The sequence below is a fragment of the Corvus kubaryi genome, unplaced genomic scaffold (assembly GCF_017639235.1).
Source record: "Corvus kubaryi isolate FWS band 111438036 unplaced genomic scaffold, C.kubaryi_AGA036_p1.0 split3-73, whole genome shotgun sequence".
Lineage (NCBI taxonomy): Eukaryota > Metazoa > Chordata > Aves > Passeriformes > Corvidae > Corvus > Corvus kubaryi.
The window spans coordinates 42508094-42517692 of NW_024582091.1; positions in this window are offsets into that span (position 1 = coordinate 42508094).

Consider the following 9599-nt stretch of genomic DNA (forward strand, 5'->3'; position numbering starts at 1 on the left):
TGGCCTGTGCATTTCCTTCCAGTCTGTTGCAATGTAAGATGTCGTTCAGCAAACCTAAAAGACAGCACCACAATGAGAGCACCACAGACCTTTGATACATGTGTGGGTAGCAGGACAACAGGGCACTTGCTGTAATAAGAAAACGAATTGAAGAGACTCCTTGTACAACTGAGTGACAGCTGGAATTCTCAGTGTTCAGAAGTAATTAGAAAACAGCTGAGAAGGAAAATCCATTGTTCCTGGTCATCACTGGCTTATTTTCCAGAATTAGAATAAAGAATGCAATATGACATCTTTGAAAAGGACAAGTAATTGTTTCTTTTTTGTTTACTGTTTTAACATTTCTCTGTTTATTTGCACTAGTTAACTTTTAGTTGCATCAGGACCACTTTTAAAATTCTTTGATTCTCCTAATTATATTGCAATCCCGTCTAGTCATAAAAATATCTTTTACGGAGTTCTTTAAGGTGACAACTTATGATTCATGAAGGAAGAGTTGAACAAATGCTTATAAATTACTCTTTGATGGTTTCATAACAGAAACCTTGCTAAATGAAAAAAGCTGAAGCCCATCAGTGAAATTCCAGACTTATTAATATTAGTATCTGACGCATGAGAGGCCTGAAGTCTTCAGATTCTTTGTCCTGATCTTTGAAGCACTTTTGAGATACACCTGTATTCTAATATGATAATTTTCTTTTTGTTGACATTACCATGAAAAGAGTAGGAGTTGAAGAGTATTGTGTCTGTCCCACAGTGCAATTAACAGACTCTAGGAAGAACCTCAGCAATCCAAATCATGAGATCAAATTTTAATTCTGGTAGGAAAATATGAGTTTTAAGCTATTATGATTTGTATTATGCCGGTGTTGTTAATATTGATTTAGTCTTAAACAGTGACAGAAATTGAAATGCCAGGAGTGATAGCTGTGCTGAACTGTTTTGAGCATATAAAATGGAGCAGTATTCGATTAAATCACCCTAGATTCATTTGTTTATCTTGTGCAGCACTGTAAATTTAATCTCTCATTACATGATTTGGATCCTAATTTACACAGGATTCAAAGCAGGAAAGCAAAGCACAGGTATTTGCAGCAATATTCCCTGTGACATCTTGTTAGAGTAAGGGGATGTTCCCTCAGAGTGAGAAATGCTCACGTGAGTGTGTGTTGCAGGAACCTATACAGTTATTCAGGGAAAAAACAACCCTGCTCTCATTGTGTGCTTGCACACTGCTTAGCCCACAGAGGCCCTGATCAATAATTTGAATCCTGAGGAATTACTGCCATGCAGCTGACTATTGAGACAACCATGCTAACAGCTCTTGGGAGCTGTTCAGGAGCAATTCTGTGCCTGCTGCACTGTGCTGCTGCAGAGAGGCTCCTGCTCTGGCAGGGGTGGCAGCTGCTGGTGCCTGAGAACTGGCTTCCAATGTCGACATCCAGCTGCATGCTGTAAAACTGTGCTCGCCTCTGGAGGGTAAGCTGAGGCACAGACTCTTGCAGCAAGTGTGTCTTAATCACACTCAACCTTTCTTCCTCAGTCCCCAGGGCCGGTGTGTCTTCAGTCCTTCAGTCAGATGCCAGGGTCACAGACCTAGACCTATATTCTCCTACCATTCTTAAATTAGCTTGTTCATTAAATGGTTGTAAAGAAAATTCTGCTAAACACAGACACTCTGAAGAAGATATTTAACTGCAAAGGTGCTAAAAACACCTTGCAGAATAATAATAAGGAGCTGCAGCTCCCATATTTATTCTTCAAAAAAGCAGACTTCACAACTTCCAAACAAGTCTGCCAGAAAATTTCCTATTCACAGCTTTGGGCTTCATATAGGAAATAATTGTAACAGCATTCATTTAAATGGAGTATATTCCTTCAGAATTTTGGGCTAGGAAAATCTAGAGTTTAGGAGCCAGACAAAACCATAAAGTATTTTCAGAGTATTAGTGAGGACAGATATACTGCCATCTGTAAGTTTCTACCTAGAAGTTTTAAGAGACTATCTTTACTTGGCAGGATTCATAGAAATCGATGAAATAAACCTGAAGCATGATCTATTAATTTACTCAGAATAGTGGTACCAACTTTACAGAACACATTAAACATTGGTGCTGGAGTTACTCTTTGGATAAAAGCTTTAAATGTCAACTCTTCTACTTACAGCAATTTTATATTGCTGGCCATTCTGTAACTCCTAATTTACACCAACAGAGATGAAATGAATATAAAGGTCAAATGTTTTCACAGACTGAGTAACGTATTTCCCTGTGGCAGCTTTAGTGTCTGACTAGGAAGATGGAGACCAAAGGTTGCATCATCCAACAGATGAGCAACATGTCTTAAAAGTGATCTCCCCCTGTCCCTGTTTCCTGACAATAAGCAACCAAATAAACAAGTAAATAAAGTAGTGCTATCACAACTGGCAGCCTTGATGAGGAAGTCTCTATAAAGTGGTCAAACAATAAGGCTGAGGACTGAAGAAACACATAGAACATGCTATTTTACCTTCTAGGCAGCTTCTGAAGTTGACTATTGGTTTTGAGGGAGCAGTGTGGGAGGGAAGGTGATGGAGCTGCCCACAGTTCTGGCTCTATGACCAACAAACTTTTCTGAACATTGAAGTTGTAAGTAAATTTATTTTCAAACTGGAAACTGAGCAGAAAGAAATTTTATAAATGATTGAAAAGAGCTATTTGAAATTCTTATATGACATTAGTGAATTGTTTACCTGATTGGAAAACTATGGAGTAGTGTGAAGATTAAAAACCCAGAAATAGCATAATTTGTGCAAATGGTGGCTTTGGAAGTGTGAACAGGTGATTAACAGTTACAGAAAGCGTATCTCATCTACTGAATTTGAAAGAGAATTTATTAAGACAGCGTTTTGCAAAGAAAAAAATCCTGTAGAATAAATTTGCAAGAAAGAGAAGAAGGGAAGAAAGAATAAACACTGTACTAGTGGTTTGTGGTGAGATGTGCAAAGAGGGGAAAGAGATCAAGCAGGTATGATATGGGATGAAGCATTTTGAATTGCAAGAACAGAAAAGGAAGGATCTAGGAAACAGAAAAAAATCACCTGGATAGATGAAAGTTTGAATGGCTTAAATAAGAGGAAGGCTATGAAGCCAAACAAAGATTTTAAATGAAATACATGATCTCTTAATTTTAACATTTTCCTTGATCCTTACATTCTACATCACGGCTGTACTTCCAACATTAGCACAGCTAATGTATCTAACTAAAAAGACATGCTGCTGTTTGCCAGACAATTAGTAGTGCAGGGGGAGGGATGCTAATGGCTGAGCAACAAAGTTTGAAAAATAATGACATTCCACGACAGAGATCCAGCCCCAGACTTCTCCAGATTCACTGATGCTAACTTTTCCTTCTTTCTGTGTGTTTTCGACCTCTGAGGTTTTTGCAGGTGACAGTATTAAGATTCCAGGAGGCACGGGGGGGGCATTGAAATTCTCTGCAAGCTTTGAATCTCTCTCCATTGATCGGTGTGTCAGTCCATGATGCAGTCATGCACAGATGTTACACAACCGCAGCAGCAGGTTGCAGAGCTCTAAAAATATTTGGATTTAATTTGGAAAAAAAAAAAAAGGTAAATGTTTTAAGCCCTTTATTTAATGCCCCAGCTTCCTCTTTGGCATAAAACAGTGGATGTGGTAGCTAGAAGGTGGCTTATTCTTTTTGGAGACTACAATTGATTCACACAGAATTTGAAAGGGGAAAAAAAAAAAAGAACAGAAAACATGGCATCTGAAAAATAGTGTAGACTGAAGAAGAAAAGGAAAAGCAGACACTTGAGAAATTTTTCAAGCATGATTCTTTGTCTTCTTGAACTCTGATTTAAAGGTTGCTTAGCAACAGTGGCAGTAACAGCTGGGACACCCTTGATCTTGTTGTGTAAACTATTAAAAATAGGTGATGGAAAGTAGCGCCATGGAAACAATGACAATTCTGAAGCAGGTGTCTGCAGTGCTGCTTTTCAGCTTAATGTCAGAGGTGTAAATTACAAAATTTATTTCTCCCTTTAATCTGAATTTTTAGAAAGGAAGAAATCTTTATATTCCCAAAATTAAGTAAGACTGAAGATTACATTATCCCCTTCTGTGGAACTGACTCCCAATTATTGCTTTATATGCTTTCTTGCCAGAACCTTTAGAGGATCTTCATTTCCAGAGACTGAGGTAATTTCACTCCAGTGAATTGCTGAAGCAGTTCTTCAGCAAGGGTCATAACTGGTATTTACAGTATTAACCTCAGCTATGAAAGGATCATAACCTTGATTTCAGTTGGATGGCTTAGCTAAAGCGTCACCCAGAATTACTATTATTAAAATCATAATCTGAAAATGCTTACCTTATATGGGGCTAATAATCACAGCAAGGATTAATAAATGTAGACAATGGCATCAGCAACACTCCTTCTGAAAACATTTAGAGACCTAGGGTCAAGTTTTTCTTAATAAGACTAGTAAATCTGTGGCATGCAAAAGAGGACCAATTCTCAGAAAGAGTAATTATCTGCCCTTTGAAACAACATCCTTTTAGGGCTCTTTAATTCAATATCCATGTTAAAGCAAAAAAACTTTCTTTAAAAACATGGGATGTATCTTTTATTAGGCTAAGGATAATGAGTGTGAATAGAATACTCTGCATTATTTGTGAGATTTCTATGCACTGTTAAGCTAAAATATAACAAAAGAGAAAAAATATTCCTAACCCATGGGATAATTGTATTTTACATTTTCTTTTTTTTTTATTAATTTGCAATGAGAGGTAAACAGAGTCAAATATTCAAAAAAGGTTTACAGGTCTATGTCACTTTGACATCTCTGTCCTTATTCTATGTCCTTATTCATGGGTGTCCCTGCATGTTGATTTACTAAAAATCACCAATTGCATAATTTAAACACAGAATTATATGGAAAAAGAGCATAAAGAATTGTTCAATAAAACCAGATATGAATCTAAGTAACAACTACTTAGTTACTTTATTCTGGCTGACTGAAGCATCTCCATCTCTTTACTGCAAAATCACTGAAGAATTCAGCTTAGTTTTTTAACACTTCCTATGAAATAGAAAATTAGTCTTTCCTTTGACCATATTTCCTGCCACTGACATTGGTACTTTGCTAAAGCAGCATCTTCTATCAGTCTTGCTTTTTCTTATCTTGGAAGAGAGAAATTAGGTACTAGAATGCATAATTTTGATATTATGTTGTAGTGCACTGTACTATTTTTAGAAGATATCCTACACTGAGGCAGGACAGAGCTGGCATGTAATGTAATTGCTTCCTGAGGAATTAACTTCTTTTGCAACCTGGATATAAAGGAAATAGTGGGTATAAACCTTACATTTCTTGGTTTACAGAAAATTTCATAGAAACCTTTACTGCTATTTTGCTTGGATTGGCATATCTACAGTACCATAGAAAAGTTTGGTTTGGAAGGGCACATAAAGATCATTTAGTTTCCAACCCTCCTGTCATGGCCCGGGATGCCACACAACTGGATCAGGTTGCACAGGGTATAGGGTAGCATGAAAGTTACAGACTGTTTGTTCTGATCTTTAGTCTTACGTACTTTCAGACATTGCTAGGCAGAACAATTACAGGCACAGGCACATTCAAATAGTCAAACTGACACAGGGCTGTATTTGAAAGAACATAGGAATATTAAACCTTTGTGCTCAGCACCCATTTCTTCAAAGACTCTTCTGTAGTGTGCAAGAATGATGTGCTATCCAAGCACATAGACTTGTCTTCCTGACCTCCATGAACTAAACTAAGTGCCAGAACTGACTTCACGGAAGTCTCTTCTTTCCAATAGCTTCATAGGAGCTATTCTACAATAATCTAGTAATTTTGAATTATTTATTTTGCTCAAATTAGTTTGTGAAATAATGTATTTGGTTTCATTTGTCCTGCCCTGTATGAAAAGCAGCCTGTTCTCCTCTGCAATTTAGATTAATGGGGAGTTGTACAAAAGTATAGGATTTATTTTCAGTGTTCTGTCATTTAGATATTGGTAGCAGCCAATTCACAAAGAAAGCTACTTTAAAAAGTTTGATTGGGGAATTTAAGTAATGGAACTTATTTTAATTTGCGGCATATCCAAAGGTTAGGCTGACATCTACAATACAGGGGAGTAAAAAAGAGACTTTTCATTTTTAACTTGAGTATTACTCTAGTCTCTAAAATCATCTGAAGTCAGTGGAATCACCTAAGGAATAAAATCGCATAATTTGCTGTAATATCTGTTACAGATTAAGAAACCTTTTCAAGACCTATATCTGGTACTGAGAAATTGAATGGAAATTGTAAATATTCCTTTAAGTATTTTGGGGACAATAAAACTTATGACACGTGTGACTAATCTGCATCATCAAACTTCTATTACACCAAATCATTCCTTGAGTTATGCCAAAAAAATTGCCAGTGTAAAGGCTTTACAATATCAAGGTGTTACATATTGCCTTTACTATTTGCTAATGTCCTAGTTTTCTGAGATTCCTGAATTTCTGTATACTCAGAAATATTTAACAACAACCAGAGCCATTAGGGTAGAATATCACAGGGAATGAAATCCATTTTACAGGATGATTGTTAGTTAGTAAAGTATTTTAGTACTCTACCACCAGCATACCAAAGCACTAGGAATTTCTAAATATGAAGGAGTAACTGTCCAGGTTATGTGTTTTACTAAAGGAAAGTTTTCAACTGAAATTTTCTCACAAATATGTCCTCTTAATTGGAGGAATATGAGGGGTAAATCCAAGGGAGAGATAATCTCAGTGTTTCTATTATTAGCTAAATGTTTCTTTAGATTCTTTTGCACTATTTACTAATGCTGTATTTTTCTGGGAATTCGTACTTTAGACAGATAATTTTCCATAGCTTTTTATATGCCTCTAAAAACTTGGTTTCTTCATTTTTCCTTATTTGCCACTTGCATAAAAAAGCCCATGTATTTAGGAGTCAAAAATTTTCTGGGGTCAGTACAAGATTACTAATGAAACCTTCTGGGAATTTAGGGCCATCATGGATCTACTGTAGTCTCTACCAATCCCTTCTAAGCACAAGGTATACCTGACTTCTTCTACAGACATATTAAAAAGTCCTACCACAGCAACACACTTCATTGAACAAGGTTTTCTTTATTTGAAGGAGCTCAGGAGAACAACTAAAGCTACAGAGGTCCATCATGTTGCTCAGTGTACTGCTGCGATGGTCTATGATATTCGGGACAGGAAAAATAAGAGCAGTGAAATCCGAGGCTACCTGTTGGGGCTGAAACATCCTCTAATTGATCACTTTGTCTGGCAGAAGAGCTGCCTGGAGGCTTTTCATGTGGATTCTGAGACTACAAATTTTAGCTCAAATATTCTCTTCTGTGTTTGTACAACATGCAGGACTATGTCCCTGATTTAACAAGGGGAACCCCCTGAAGCTGCTGTCTGAACACGAAATAAAGTCAAAATAGTCACAGTATACATGGTATTAAAAATCTTCCCATGTGACTCCCCCACTTTGGCAGTGCTCATCATTTTTTGCCTCTCCTGTACTGCTAATATTGATGGCTGAGGTAGAACTGATTGGGCATGAGGAGTCTTAGAAAGGACACCTGTCATCTTGTCACCCAGAAAAACCCATACCTTCACCTTTTCCCACTGAACAGTGTGGGAAGCAGGGGAGAAGGGGCTGCTGTGCATGCTGGAGCATTAGAGAAGGCTGCAGGGCTGACATGTCTTTGAATCTTGTTGCCTCAGGTTTCTGTGGGGTTTGGAGGTCAGCCAATAGTTGTGGGACAGACTGGAGGCCAAACCCCAACCAAGGTTGAAATGGCATCTCTGTGCCACAAGGAGAGGGTAGCTTAAGGGGACTCAGGTAGGGCTGGTCCAGTAACACTCACGGGTACACCCAGGGCCCTGATGTCTTTCTCCCTCTGTCAGGCGCATTTCAGTCCCCATCCTCCACTCCCTCTCTTCCAGCCTCTCTGTCTATATTTGCTGGATTCAGCATTTTCAGGATCTTCGTGTGAATCTGTTTTCTGTACATGCTAGCAAATAAACATATGGAGCAGTCCAACAAGCCCATGCTCTTGCTGATTTCACTGCCTGCTGGGCAGTATAATGAACTACCAAATAAATTGTTTGCCAGCAATATTTTGAGATTAATGCTTAAAAAATTTAGCTTAAGAACAGTAATGAAAGAGTTGAAAACTGGACTAACCATATTCCATACTTCTCAGACAAGATGTATTTTATTCCTGCTATGTCTTGACAAGTACCTTCCCACCAGGACTGCAGTTGGCAATGTAGAAATTAATCAGATGTTCAAGATAATTAAAAACACATTTCCAAGCGCTGTTGGGAAAGAGAGATGTGGAATGAAGGGACAAGTTCTTAAATGGACTTACAGACAATGATTTTACAGTTCAGTTCCCCTGAGCATCCCCATTAAATAGAATCTTAAAGTTACTTTCAATCTCTTTGCAGATTTACAGTATCAGCAAAACAATTATGGACACTTTTCTCAAATGAAATGCACATTAAAAGATTGGGGATTTTGGGGCTTTTTCTTTCTTCTTTTTTTTTTCTTCCCTAAGTAGCAGCATTTAAGTCAGGGGTGAGTGGAAAAAAAAATATTTTATTTACAAGGAAAAGAAAAGCATAGAGGAAAATAAAAGAGTTTCATGAGGATGTACTGAACATCTAGAGGCAAACATGTACGGCAGAAAATCATTTTCAAGAGGGATATTGGGACTACTAACCTAACAGCAAGCCTAAGTCAAAGGGTCTCCAGAAATACATCTGTGACCTGAAACCTATGAGCCTGTGAAGAGTCCAAGAGACCTTTGATGAGATAGAGATGGCTACCCCTTCACATTTCCACAAGTTATGGAAATGGTGAATCTATTAAGGGATTTGCCTGAGAACTTCACCCCCTCGTTCCAAAAGATAAGAGGCGTTCCCGTTGCTCTCTCCTTCTCTTATGTGTTTTTCCAGTGGAACAAACTGTTGGTAATATTAGAAGATTTGTTTCCAAAAATCTTACAAAGATTCATGTGACTATTTTAGGAAAAAATCCATCCCCTGATATTTTTTCACTGAGAAGATTATGCCTTTTTAGTGCTCTGAAATCAAAATATATGCCTTTGTGATTAGCCCAAGAAAGGAAAAAGAAGTGTGATCTTTCAAAGCAAGAGGAGCAAATTATGCTTTCAGTAACATTATGCAATTTTGGCCACATGTTACATATTTATTGAAAAGATTACCTATTTGTCTGTTTGGGTATTTTTGTTACTATTATTATTATTATTTTTATTTTTATTTTTAGAATATCTTGCTCTTTTCAAGGCTCATTGTCCCTTCTGGCACTGGAACTACATAACACTGAATATGTGTGACACCACATTAATTTCCATAGCAGAGGATTAGGCTATTACAAACATGGGATTAGGCCCACTTGAAGGATCAAAGCAAAAAGAGAAGTGAGATGTGAAGAATTTTTTTTTTTTTTTTTTGCCAAGCAAACAAATATCCAGGATAATAGAGCAAAAAAGAAAGTAACTGCCCAAGTGAAT